We start from the raw sequence: 14,113 nt of genomic DNA, 5'->3' as shown, positions 1-14,113 counted from the left end.
AAACATCCCCAGTGCAAATACATCCTCAAGGAAGACACTCCCTTTTTAGGATGTAGCCTCTGTAACAAACCCGAGGAAACGGAACGGCACCAAGGACTTCGGCTTGGCCTTCTGAATTGCAGATCCTTAGTAAAACACGCCCACGAAACCAACATCCTCGTCCAGGACTTGATGCTAGACGTACTGTTTCTGACTGAAACATGGCTGACCCCGCACAGTGACTTTGACATGGTCAATGCAACACCCCCCGGCTAAACAAATTGGCAGCCTGAATAGACCGATCGGGAGAGGTGGTGGCCTAGCCATACTCTACAAAAACCATCTTAAGTGTAGAACGGAATGTGGAACCGTCAAAGACTGTGAAAACTGTAATTTCACTATTCAGATCTCTCCATCAATCTCTCTCTCGGGACTTTGAGTGTACCGTCCGCCAGGCTCACTGGGAGAATTCACCAGTACCCTGATGGATCACATCTCACTAAAGACTATTTCAGTCTCTAACTTCCTCCTCCTAGGGGACCTCAACCTGCACTTTCTTGACCCTGCGGACAATGCCGCAGCCAATTTACTTGCTGATCTCACTACAGCCGATCTTCATCTTCGAAATACTAAAGCCACCCATGAGAAAGGACAACTCCTGGATCCAATTTTCACCAACATTAAGAACCTGAATATCCAGGATCCCACCCCTCTACCTTGGACAGACCATATGCTGATCCCTATGCACTGGTCACTCAAAACCACCACTGCACTCAAACAGAAAACAAGGATACGTACTAGACGGTGGTACAAGCTAGTACCAGAGGAATGGGAAGCTAAATTACGTGAAACCGCTGGCCCTCTGTCCACGGACCCAATTACCGCTGACAGAGAATTCAATGATTGGCTAGCCCATCCCCTAGACAGTCTCATTCCTCTTACCAGTACTTTAAAACACATTAAAAGAATTAACCCCGCTCCCTGGTACACACCCGCCCTCAACGCCCTTAAGAAGGAGTGCAAAAAGTCAGAACGCTCTTGGAGGAAAAACAAGTCGACATCAGAGAAAAACGCTTATCAAACCTCCATGAAAGCGTATAAACGAGCCCTTCACGACGCAAAAGGTGCCTTTTACGAGGAAAAAATAAAAAATTCATCCTGTTCAGCCAAGGAGACCTTCTCCATCCTCAAAGAGCTCCTCCATGTCCCTGATCCCCCACAGAAACCCATGGACCCCAAAGCAGCGGAGGAAAAATGCGTCAAGCTGGCCACCTTCTTTGACGAAAAAGTCAAAAAAATCCTCACCTCCCTTCCTGCCGCTAATCCTGACACCATAAAGAGAGCTAAGGAGTCGTCGCCCCCACCCGATAAGCCTTATCTAGCGTCGCTCGGCCCAGTTACAGAAGAGGAAGTGATGGCCACACTCATGTCAACTAAGAGCGGAGCCCCTAGTGACCCAGTTCCCATACGGTTCGTCAAAAACATCCCTCAGACTATAGTCCCCCAATTGACGGCCCTCATTAACATCTCGTTGGCACTAGGAGAAGTCCCTTCAAACTGGAAGGAGGCTGTCGTAAAAGGGCTTCTCAAAAAACCATCGCTAGATCCTGCAGATCTATCCAACTATAGACCTATCTCACTCCTCCCCTGGATAGGCAAGGTCGCGGAAAAACTAGCGAATAAAAAACTGTCACACTTACTGGAGTCAAACCAACTCCTCAATGACTCACAGACAGGCTTTAGACCAGGTCAGGGTACGGACACTGCCCTCCTCGCAGCAGTAGAAAAGACCAGGGAAATTATCGATACAGGAGGATCAGTGGCAGTGGTCCTCCTAGACCTGAGTGCGGCCTTTGACACGGTCAGTCACCAGGTCTTAATCCAACGTCTCGATAACATCGGGGTAAAAGACAGGGCGCTAAAATGGCTCTCGTCCTTTCTCTCCCGACGCTCCTTCCAAGTATGGGAAGGTGAAAGCCGCTCCCCCTCCATCCCCCTCCAGTGTGGTGTGCCACAGGGATCATCCCTAAGCCCCACGTTGTTCAACGTGTATATGGCCCCACTGGAGGAATTGGTATCACCCTTTGGAGTCTCTATAGTTAGCTACGCCGACGATACACAGCTGGTGGTAACGCTCTCCCACCCCAAGCTAGAGCCCTCCAATCTCCACGACTGCCTCTCCAACGTACATCAATGGATGAGTGACTCTGCCCTGAAATTAAACGGCTCCAAAACAGAAATCCTGCTCCTAGGGCATAACGCCACGATACTCCCCCCTAAAATCTGGCCCGCCTGCATGGGTGAACCCCCCACCCCCAAGACGGAGGTCAAGAGTCTCGGAGTGTGGCTGGAGACTGATCTCACCTTCAGGACACAGGCAAGAAAGACGGCCGGCATTTGCTACGGACTACTGAGATCGTGCAGGAAGGTAATTCCTCTACTGCCTTTCCAGTCGCGTCTCCTGCTGATCCAAGGCCTAATTTTATCTAGGCTGGACTACAGCAACGCCATTTACCTGGGATCTCCAGAATCCACTCTCCAAACCCTGCAAAAAGCCCAAAATGCCGCAGCCCGACTCCTAACGAACACCCCGGCCAGAACATCTGCCAAGCCTGCACTGAGGATGCTGCATTGGCTCCCTATTAGGGAAAGGGTAACTTTCAAGGCCCTCTGTCTGGCCCACAAGGTACTGCACAATACTGGCCCCCCAATCCTTAATAATTGGATTACACCCTACAGACCCACGAGAGCGCTTCGTTCCGAACATGGAAACTTCATCACGATCCCCAAGGTGAAGAAGGCCCGGATAGGTGGCCGTCGTTTTTCGGTCAATACGGGTAAAAAATGGAACGCACTCCCCCTGAGCCTCAGAACAGAACCAAACCTCCTACGGTTCAGGAAGTCCCTCAAAACCCTACTCTTCCCCTGAGCCATTATCACTCCCGACTATCTCCCCTTGTGAGTAAGAGGTTCAGCGCTGGGATACCCTCCGGGTGACTACGCGCTTTAGAAAACCTTAAATACAACTGCCTGTCTGCTTCCAGAGTGCCTCGGCAGAGCAGAGTGCAGAATGCAGACAGTCCTCAGGTAAATAAATGCACAGTAGCGCAGATACAGACAGCGCACATAAAGCGAGCACGCTCTATCTCACACCAGTGCCCAATAAATTTAAAAGAGTTTAAAAATAGCTCACGCGCTATGACCGCATACGAGTTGCTAATCACCAATACGCCGGTAGCGCGTCTTTTAAAAGCGGTAGGGACACTGCCACTGCCCACTTACCACGAGGAGATCCAGAATCTGGTGCCTTATATCCCCCCCAGCGTCCCAACAACTAAAGCGCTGCAGATGGATACCGGAAGTAGCTGGCTCGGACCCTCCACGCCCTCTGCTCGAACGGTGCTAGCCACCGGCGTCAGAACGAGGTGGGAGGGAGGGACGAGTCCAGCGCTTCTGTAATTGGTTGCTGCAACTGCCTGTCTGCTTCCAGAGTGCCTCGGCAGAGCAGAGTGCAGAATGCAGACAGTCCTCAGGTAAATAAATGCACAGTAGGTAAGACTTGATTATTGGACATTCCATGAATATATGAATATCATTGGCAGCTGGATACATGCACCCTGGGCAACTATATAGATTCCCTGTCACCTTGGATAACTTTTTTTGAGACCAATATACTCTATAGGCAGTGTACAGGTGATTCCTCCTCAATGCAGCTGGTTTAACTATAGCCTGTAACATAACAAAGGAGTCAGACCATACTTTATAGACATCCATTTCGCTCTCACCATATTCTTTGCCCCATAGTCTTATGACTTCTAACTCCCCCTCATCCTCCGCATTCAGTAAAGCCCAGTACCAGAACAAGACTTCCTTTTTCCATAAGCCTGTTCTAGTAACTAGAGCCGCTTTTGAGTTTGCCTCCTCCTCCAGCCAACTCTGCATCACCCACCAGGATGAGATCTGATAAAACTTAAACCTTGTCAAAGATCCTTGGGTTAATCTGCTAAGTGCTTCCCAGCTCATCAGTTTGCAACCTTCTTGTAGGTCACCCTAACATCTTATACCCCCAATTTAAGAGGCTGACTCAATCGGTCGTGTAGGCATTCCAGAGTGCCGGGGGAGTCCCAGATTGGGGCCTGTGCTGCATAATATGGGATATTCATTCTTCTTAGATACATCCAAGTTTTTAAAGGCGCCCCCAAAATCTTTAGCCTAAATTCTTTGTAAAATGTCAGGTCTCCATACTTATATAAGAAGAAATCCTGCCCTTGTACCACATCCTTTAGCATGGCCTCAAACAAAAGACCCAACGATGAAGAATCAGTTTTTTTTGCCAACACCCTAAAGTTTTTAAAATGGTAAGAATAACAATATATTAGTAAGTCTGGTAAAGCTAACCCACCCACCTTAAGGTCTCTTCTTAATTTTTTCCAGGCTATCCTGGGACTCTGTCGCCCAAATAAAGGTGCCTATTGTGCCTTGTAGCTTAGCTATGTCTTCTGACCTAAATAATATTGGGATTGAGTTATAGAGGAAGGTCATTTTTGGCAAAATTATCATTTTCACGAGGTTAACCCTCCCATAAATGTTCAAAGGGAGATTGGCCCATCATGTAAGTAAGCTGGTAACCTCTTTAGAGATCTTCCTACAATTCACTTCAGGGATATCCTCTAATTTCTGCACCAACTGTACCCCTAAATACCTCATTTGGCTCTTTGCCGCCTGATTTCTCTTTCCTTGGTTCCACTCCATTATTTTAGTTTTTTCTTTGTTGATTGTATATCCTGAAACATCACCTAATCTCTCTGCCATCTCAAATAGTCGAGGTATGGCCTCTGTTGGGTTTATTGTATAAAGGAGCAGATCATCTGCATAAAGAGCAAATTTAAGTTCTAATTCTCCCATCTTGAAGGGGTGAATAACAGGATCCATCCTAAGCCAGCTAACAATACAGGTTAAATAGAAGTGGTGACAGGGGACACCCCTGCCTTGTGGCCCTAGACATATCAAACCAATCCGTCAGAGCTCCATTTACCAACACCTTTGCTTTAGGACTAGAGTACAAATTCCTCATCACCTGAACAAAATTATTGGGGAAACCAAAGCTTTTTAATGTTCCCCGAAGGTATGTCCAATTAACCTGATCAACTGCTTTTGCAGCGTCTATTGCTACTATTGTCATAGGGGTCTTCTTAACTTCACCCACATCTATGGCCCCCATTACCTGGAAGGTAATCTCATTTAGCTGCCTCCCTGGTATAAAACCTCTCAGATCTGAGTGGACTACCGCCTTTATAACCTTTGCCACCCTTGTTGCCAATATGCATGTAAAAAGCTTGTAATCTGAGTTTAATAAAGATATAGGTCTATAGGACTCTATCAACTTTGGGTCTTTATTTGGTTTTAATATTAAGGTAACCGTAGCTTTTGCCCACGAACCTGGGATGTCTTCTCCCCCATGTAGATTTTGTTAAACAGGTTAAAGTTGGCATTAAACTGTCCAAAATACTTGTATAAAACTCGCTTGGGAGCATGTCCGGACCTGCAGCTTCTCCCTTGACCATTTTTCTGCATTGTGCTCTAATTTCTTCTTCAGTAATACAAGCTTGCAAAATGTATATGTAATATGGCGGTCGGGCTCCGACGTTGAAGGATTACCGATGCATATCGGCACCCAGCTGAGTCGGGTTCTGGGGGGGCGTTCTCCGGACCTTAGGTCTGCAGCTTGGACAACTGCTCGGTGCCTGGGGGACCCGTGACAGCGTTCAGAGGCGCAGTCAGTGACGCGCAATGATGCTCCCTGATATAGCGGGCGACTTCACTCAGGGACCCCCGCACTCAGAGCCCGCCTAAGCAGAACCCTCATCTTTTGTGAACAACGCAACGACGTTGCCCTGAATACAGTCTCCTGACAGCACCATATAGTGAGCAGAGGCGTCCCTCCTTGCAGACTCGGCAGCTCTGAGGTTTTGAGGTAAGAGAGCGCGCCACATCCTGGAGAGGCCAGGGGCCCCCAACTTGCCTTGCATTGTCACCCACCTTTTCATACTGCATGCGCTGCCCCACAGGGATGCCTGTGCAACAAGATTAGTGGCTGGGATCTTACAAGAAGCTAAAGATTGAGCCTGCCTGTCCTCCCTGCCTGACCTTAAGATGGCTGCCTTACTTCTTCCATTTCAAGCTTCTGATGCCATCTGGAGCAGAATAGTAGTCTACGGGCCCTCATGTGGTGCTTACTAGAGACATTGGGGGACTAACTTGACGGAAGGGAGGTCATCCGGGTCCCACGACACACTCTGTGCCCTTCGAGTCCTGACTCCACGACGATAAGCGACAGAGGTGTGCCGGTGCGCCAGAGGGTGCCTGGACCTATGCCTCCCACATACGCTGCCTAACAAAAACAAGGTCTCAGGTTACTTTGGTAATTCTGGTAAGAATCGAGGTCCAGGCATTGAACTCGCCCAGACAGAGGGGACAATGGCACTAACTTGTGATGAGCTTCTAGCCATGCTTAGGAACTTCAAAAGTGAACTTCTAGATGATATTAAAGCTGACATTTGTGACCTGCATACCGATGTGGATTCCGAGGGGATCCGCACTCTCGACCTGGAAGCCAAATGTCAGACTCTCGAAGATCGTATTCACCCACTTGAAGAAGGCACTAAATCCCTCATGGCACAACTAAACTCTGCGCTCCTCAAATGTGAGGATCTGGAGAACCGTTCCAGACGGGAGAACATCAGGGTGTGCAGCCTGGAGGAAGGTCGTGAGGGGACTGACTTGGAGCAATACATAGTTGGCCTCTTCACCGCTATTGTGGGAAGCGATGGACCGCCGATTCAACTGGAACGTGTTCACAGAGTGGGCCCGGCCCCACAAGGGAAACATCAATGACCCCGAGATGTGTTGGCTAAGTTTGCCTCCTTCAAAACAAAGGAGTTGGTGCTCCGCAGAGCCCGAGGGCAAGACACAATTGACTATCAAGGAGGATCCTGCTCGTTTTTCAAGATCTCGCCCAAGCTACCCTGTTGCGTCGTCAACAGTTTCGCCTGGTCACCACCGCACTGTGTGACAGGCACATTCAATATAGGTGGACAAACCTCTTTCGAATCGCCTTTACTTTCAATAATAAACACCACCATTTCACTGAGGTGGAGGGCGCTGCCAGTTACCTGGCCTCGCCAATGCATCACCCCGGAAAAGTCCGGCCCCACCAGGCGGCGCCGAGGGGCGGACAAGAAACAAGGAGACTGGTGACAAATGGCAGATGGTAACAGCCACTGGCAAAAACACTCTATGACTGCTTTCTGTAATTTGATCTATCACACTCGATGTGGACCCTACACTTCCCAAAATGTCAATGGTCTCTCACACCATCTCACTAGGAGACTCACTAGAGGGCTTATGCCAGACTGCGCGGTGGGCTAATGGCGACCCTCTGATCCTCTACTAGTTTAATAGCTTTGCAACAAGGGTCATTTATTGCACTTAGCGGACTGTCTGGTGCAGGATTGGTCTTACCCCTAAGGACGTTCGACAATGCGGACTCTGAACTCTGTATGGTTTGTTATCTTACTTCTCTTTTGTTTTGATTTTCCTGTTTCTCTTTTAGGTGTTCCATCCAGGGACGGTTCTCCGAGGGCGGGAGGGGAGGGAAGGGGTATATGAGGGGTTGCAATTACACAGGCACAGGCTCTGGAAATATATAGGGGATCAGGGGCCTTGGATTGTGGCTCTTCAGGAGACCCACATAAAGCAGGGAGAGGAGAGTGGACTTAAGCACAAACGTTATCCCCTGATTTATCAGTCTGCCAATGTCAAGAAACAGAATGGGGTCGCCCTAATCTTCCATTCCTCCGCTCATTTTGTACATGAGTACACATTGAAAGACAAGGAGGGCAGGTTTATTGTGGCAAAGGGGGTGCTGATGGGCAGATCTTGTACAATAGCTTCTGTATATGCGCCTAATGCAGGGCAACTTGATTTTCTCTCCTCCTTCCTGGATTCTTTACTCAAGCACATCGTTCTTGGGGGTACATTTACTACGCCGGTCAAACAAACACTGCAACAATTGGGGCTGAAAGACATCTGGCGCCATCTTCGTCCGGAGGAGAAAGATTTCTCCTTCTTCTCTCATGTTCACAAATCATATTCCCGCATTGACCACATTTTTATCAGCCAATCCCTCACACATGCAGTCACGGATTCTATTTTTCTCCCTATTGCTATCTCCGATCACGCCCCCTGTCCTGTCTTTTAGATTGGCCAGCCCCGCGTTCTAAACTCACAAGATGGTATTTCCCAGAGTTCTTATGCAGGGATCGTCTCCACCGAGATGACCTTTGCAAAGCGATCAAAGACTTCTTTTTACTCAATGATCCAACCGACACATCCCTAGCGAATAATTGGGACGCATTTAAACCACACATTAGAGGTCACTGTATCTCTCTTGCCTCCTCCCTCAAAAGACTTCAAACTAAGGAGCGTTTGGACCTCGAAAGGGAATTGATAGTAGCAGAGTGGCAGCATAAGGCCGCTCCCTCAGGCCCATCACTGAGGAAAGTTACAGCCCTCAAGGGGAGGGGCCATGAGTCGAGGCTTGATTACATCATGGTGGACATCTCACTTTGGCCCAAAGTGCTTGACTTTTGGGTAATTAAGAGGTCAGACAGTGACCACAATGTCCTTTGCCTAAACATCCTGTGCCCTCTGCCCATGACGGATCCTTCCCCAGTTGGTCAAGGGGTTGATCTGGGGGGTTTGTCCCTGACTACAAACAGGCGCCGGGTCAAGTGGGGAAAGCTGGTGAGCTCGGAAGAGTCCATCAAGAAACTATATGAGCTGGCACTTCCCAGCTTTATGGACGTGGATGCTCTCCTGAATGAACCAAGAACCCCAGATTACTACGAGAAACTGGGAAACATTCACCAGGATCTAGTGAGGGACCTGGCCGAGGTATTCCATCCGGAGGTTCCAACCCGGAAGAAAAGGACCGTGGTTCCCTCCTGGTACACCCAGGATTGTAGGGCGGCAAAATCAGAGCTCATTGTAGCAATAAAAGAGGGCTCAGATAAGGCCAAAGTACGTGACCTCAGGAAGTACCATAAATCAGTGCTGGCGGCTGCAAGGTCCGAGTGGGATTGGACCCATTGGCAGGATCTTTATGATGCCCTCAAAGTTAGGGACTCCCGGAAATTCTGGGCCCTAGTGAACAATGGGACAGGGGAACTTAGTAAAGCGATCGAGCCAAATATAGCCCCTGCGGTCTGGGAGGCTCACTTTGGGGCTCTCTATCAAGATACTAGTTCCTGCCCGGCCACAGAGCTGCAACTGCCCATGGGTACTCAGGAGCATGAAATGGATCTATCCTTGGGGGAAGTGGAGCATGCCCTCAAGCGTTTAGCAGTGGGGAAGGCGCCAGGCCTGGATAGGTTACCCGGGGATCTGTTTAGGCACCACCCGGACATCTGGGGCCCATACCTTCTTATACTCTTCAATGCCATTCTCGAAGGTATGGCGATCCCTGGGTCGTGGTTGGGGGCAGAGATCGTACCCATCCACAAGAAGGGTTCTACTCTGCTCCCCTCTAACTACAGGCCTATAAGCCTGATAGATGTGCCTCAAAAGCTTTTTGCGCGCCTCATTTTGGACCATCTCCTAGACTGGGCCGAGGTCAATGACATCATGAGCCCCCTCCAGGCTGGCTTCAGGAAGAACACGTCGACCATGGACCAAATTTTTCGCCTCCTTCTCCTGTATTGGAAGACGGTCACGCTAGAGGGAGGTCGACTGTACATGGTCTTCGTGGACCTGAGGTCAGCCTTCGACCTGGTCCCGAGGGGGAAGTTATGGGAGGTTCTGCAGAAGCTAGGAGTTCCCCCCCACCTCCTTAGAATCATCATTAGGCTGCATGAGAACAACTTTGCGGTAGTGAGGTGTGGGAGGGATGGTAAGCCTTCGGGTAAATTCCCGGTCTGCCGAGGTGTCAGGCAGGGCTGTGTTCTGGCTCCGACACTGTTCTGTCTGTACATAAACAGCGTCATCCAACATCTAGACGCTGTTGGGGACAATGACGCCCCGGTCTTGGCAGGAAGGAGGGTCCCGGCAATAATGTTTGCCTACGACACCCTCCTCCTTTCCAAATCACCTATGGGGATCCATAGGATTGTGGATGGTTTTGGTCACTTCTGTCGACAACATGGGTTGGAGGTGAACACAGGAAAAACTAAGTTCATGATCTTCAACCCTCCCACCAAGACCAGACCCAATCCAAAACTGGGGGGAACTAGCCTTGAAAGGGTCTCCACCTTCACATATCTGGGGGTTTCACTTCAAGAAAATCTGGCATGGGACTCCCAGGTAGCAAGATCCAGGTTGAAACTTTCCCAGCTATCGGGCGCACTCTTGAGGGTGACTAACAAGTCCACCTTCAAGCCTGTTAGTCCGGCCCTGGAAATGTACAGGACTCAGGCGAAGGCAGCTGCCTTGTATGGCAGTGAACTGTGGGGACACAAAGCTGGGAAGGTCATGGCAGGGGTGGAAAATTGCTTCCTCAGGCGTTTACTTGCCCTCCCGCAAGGCACACCACTCCTCCCCTTAAGACTCGACTTGGGCCTTCCGTCAATTGCAGAGGACCTACGGTCGAAACCACTGAAGTTCTGGCATCGGGTATGGTCCACCGAGGAACTGCATCACTATAGGCAGGACCTTATACACGTCATCAGGTTGGATGTTAATGGCAAGATCCCTTGGCTGGCATTTATTAGGTCGGAATGTTCTAACCTTAAGTTACCAGACCTATGGGATGATCCTGCTCAAGGATGTAGAAGGATATCGCGCAAAACCCTCGCACAGCTCTACAAGAACAAAAACCTTGCTGACATGGACAATGCCTATGACAGTGGCACCCTGACTGGATGTTTTATAGTATCCAAAAATTCTTATGTCTTTGAAACTTTTATGGATTTTATTTATCCTCTTTTGGGGAGGAAACTGTTCCTGCAATGGAGGTTTGGTACGCTCCCTACTAAAGTCTTCACCTATAAATGGTCGATAGGGGGCGACAAGCTCTGCCCATGCTGTAAAGTTAAGGACGAAGATGATTTGCACATAATGTTTTGTTGCCATGCCTACCGGAGCCCGAGGAGGCGCTGGATAGCCCCTCTATGCCGGAACCTGGGCTTCAGTAACTATTTACAGGCCTACAGGGTTATGAAAACTAGTACCCTGGGCCACATTGTGTTTGCGGTTTCCAAATTCTTAATGGCAGCATGGATAATAAGGAAGAAAATGTCTGGTTAAACCATTTTTACCTTGTATTTTTTAAACACTGCAGGTCCAGTTGGTTTTTATTGTATATACTGTCTTTTATCTGTATGTATTTTTACTGCTTCTTTTATGGCCTATGTGGCCGAAATAAAGAATTTTTGGATTGGATTGGATTGGATTGGAAGCTTAATGCAATATACACAAATAGGGCAGAGAAAACCATCCTGAGACTCCAGGTTAGAGGTTATGAAGGGAAAGATAAGGTGGGCTCCCCACTAGCCAAAAAATTACGGGTCAAACAAAAGAAGGAGAACATAACACAGATCCTAGACGAGTGTGGAGTCACCCACACTAATGAGGAAGGGAAATCTCAAGCATTCCATGATTTTTATCAAAAACTATATCAAGCTGACGCCCATAGCGTGTCTAGGCAATCACAATACTTGGTTCCCCTTGATCTGCCCCAGCTTCCCGCCTCTGCCAATGAAAAGCTTGCTGGTCGTGTCACCCTGGAGGAAGTACACGCAGCGATCGACTCCTTAAAACGTCACAAGGCACCAAGGCCTGATGGCTTTATCGCCTTATTCTACCGTACTTTCGCAGCAGAGTTGGGCCCTCATCTGACCATGCTCTTTAATGATATTGCAAGCCGGCAGGCTGTGACCCCATCTATGGGTGAAGCCCTAATTTCTATTATCCCGAAACCCGGGAAGGATCCTCAGCAGTGTTCATCTTATCGCCCCATTGCCATGCTTAACCTAGACGCCAAATTATACTCCAAGCATCTAGCTACTCGGCTCGAGGTGTATCTCCCTGACCTTATCCACCCGGACCAATCAGGTTTTATTAAGGGGCGGCAGACACATGACAATCTTCGCCGCATTTTTCATCTAATGATAAGTCCCAAAAGAAGAAGATCCCTGTCGTACTACTTTCGCTCGATGCGGAGAAAGCTTTTGATCGCATCGATTGGAAGTTCCTGGAGCTTTCTCTGCGGCGATTCGGTTTCTGCGACACCTTTATTGCAATGATCCTTGCCAACTTTAGTGCTCCTAGGTCTCGCGTTGTGGTTAATGGGGTGGTCTCGAACTTCTTTGATTTAGCGAGGGGGACCAGACAAGGGTGCCCTCTTTCCCCGTTCCTTTTTGCCCTGAGTATTGAACCCCTGGCAGCCCGGATCCGCGCCAATCAAACAATCACAGGGATCCGTTTTTGGACAGTTGAGCATAAGATTGCCTTATTTGCAGATGACATCCTTTTACCACTCACTGCTTACAGCCATTACTCAGGAATTAGAACAATTCGAAGCAGTGTCCGGTTACAAAGTCAATCTAACAAAATCATATATCCTGAATCTCACCCTACCTCACAGCACACAAAAGGCTCTAGAGATCGCTTCCCCTTTCCAATGGGCGTGTAAGGCCATTTCCTATCTGGGGATCCAGATTACTCCTAAACTTACTGACCTCTACAAGGCTAACTTCCCACCTCTTTTACAACGCTTAAGGGCTGATTGTAAAAAATGGAGCACAGCCTACATTTCATGGATTGGCAGGATCAATGCAATTAAAATCAATGTCTTGCCGCGTCTCCTATACCTCTTCCAGGGCCTCCCCATCCTATCAGATAAGGCACAGTTTCCTGAGTTGAAAACCTTGCTACTCAAATTCATTTGGTAAGGGAAACGTGCACGACTTTCTTATCATCTATTAATTACGAGTACTGAGCGAATGGTCCCTACGAGCATAGGACAAATTGTGGCTCCACATTGATAGACAAGTGACAGGTAGGACGATCTGGGCCTTTCCATGGTGCCGCAGAGCTGATAGACCTCTTAACGCGGACTTAAGTGTACCCACCTCTACCACCCTCCAAGTCTGGGACACAGTAACTAGAACTCTGCCACTGACTACCTTTCCGTACCCCTAGACTCCCAAACATTTCTCCTAAGATTTTTCACCATTCCTCAATGAGGGACCTTTTGACTTATGGTGTCGGACCTCTTTCAGGGCACAAAGCTACGCTCCTTTCATGACTGCATGAACCACTTTCACCTCCCACCCACCGAGCGGTACCATTACACTCAACTAATCCACTGGGTCCAACAACCACAGATCCAGCAAACCGCCACTAGAGCATACCTTCCCCTAGAGAAATGTTTGCAGACGGGCACTACGGGCAAAGGATGTATTTCCTTTCTCTATAATCTCTACTCACACTAGCACCGCACAGCGCACAGCGCCACAGGGTGTTTTGGGGAGATATGCTCCAGACTCCGCCATTGGATATGCATTGGGAATCCCTGTACAGTGACATAGCAAAATTTAACAGATCCATGCACCTCAGGGAAGCCCATTACAAAAACTTTACGACTGGTATCTATATCCGCATAAACTGCATTCTATTTTCCCGGGTACATCTGATTGGTGTTGGTGTGGTTGTGGTCTGCTGGGAGACTTTAAACATATCTGGTGGGATTGCCCGGTTATTCAAACTTTTGGAAGGAAATCCTCTCTCAAATCAAGGTGATACTTGGCTACCCTATTGGGGACTCCATAGAACATGTTATGTTAGGGCTCGGGGACCCATTGCTTAAATACCAAACACATGCGGATAGATCTATTCTCTGGCTCTGTTTGGGAGCCGCGAAGATGGCCACAGCAGGGGCATGGAAGAAGCCTGAGGCCCTGTCAGGATTCACCGATTAGCTACTGTAGTTTCTTCAAGACAGTCTAACTCCCTGCTTCTGCCCCGTTTTACAGGGGCGAATGTTTGGTTCCCTTGCTCCTCTGGTAAGCTAAGAAACTCCGGAGGTAATCAGGGTTATTAAACTGAAAACTGCTAAGATTGTACATAGTTCACCTCC

The sequence above is a fragment of the Lissotriton helveticus genome, chromosome 4_1 (assembly GCF_964261635.1).
Source record: "Lissotriton helveticus chromosome 4_1, aLisHel1.1, whole genome shotgun sequence".
Lineage (NCBI taxonomy): Eukaryota > Metazoa > Chordata > Amphibia > Caudata > Salamandridae > Lissotriton > Lissotriton helveticus.
The sequence above is the reverse complement of the archived record's forward strand: the minus strand, read 5'-3'. Positions refer to the sequence as shown.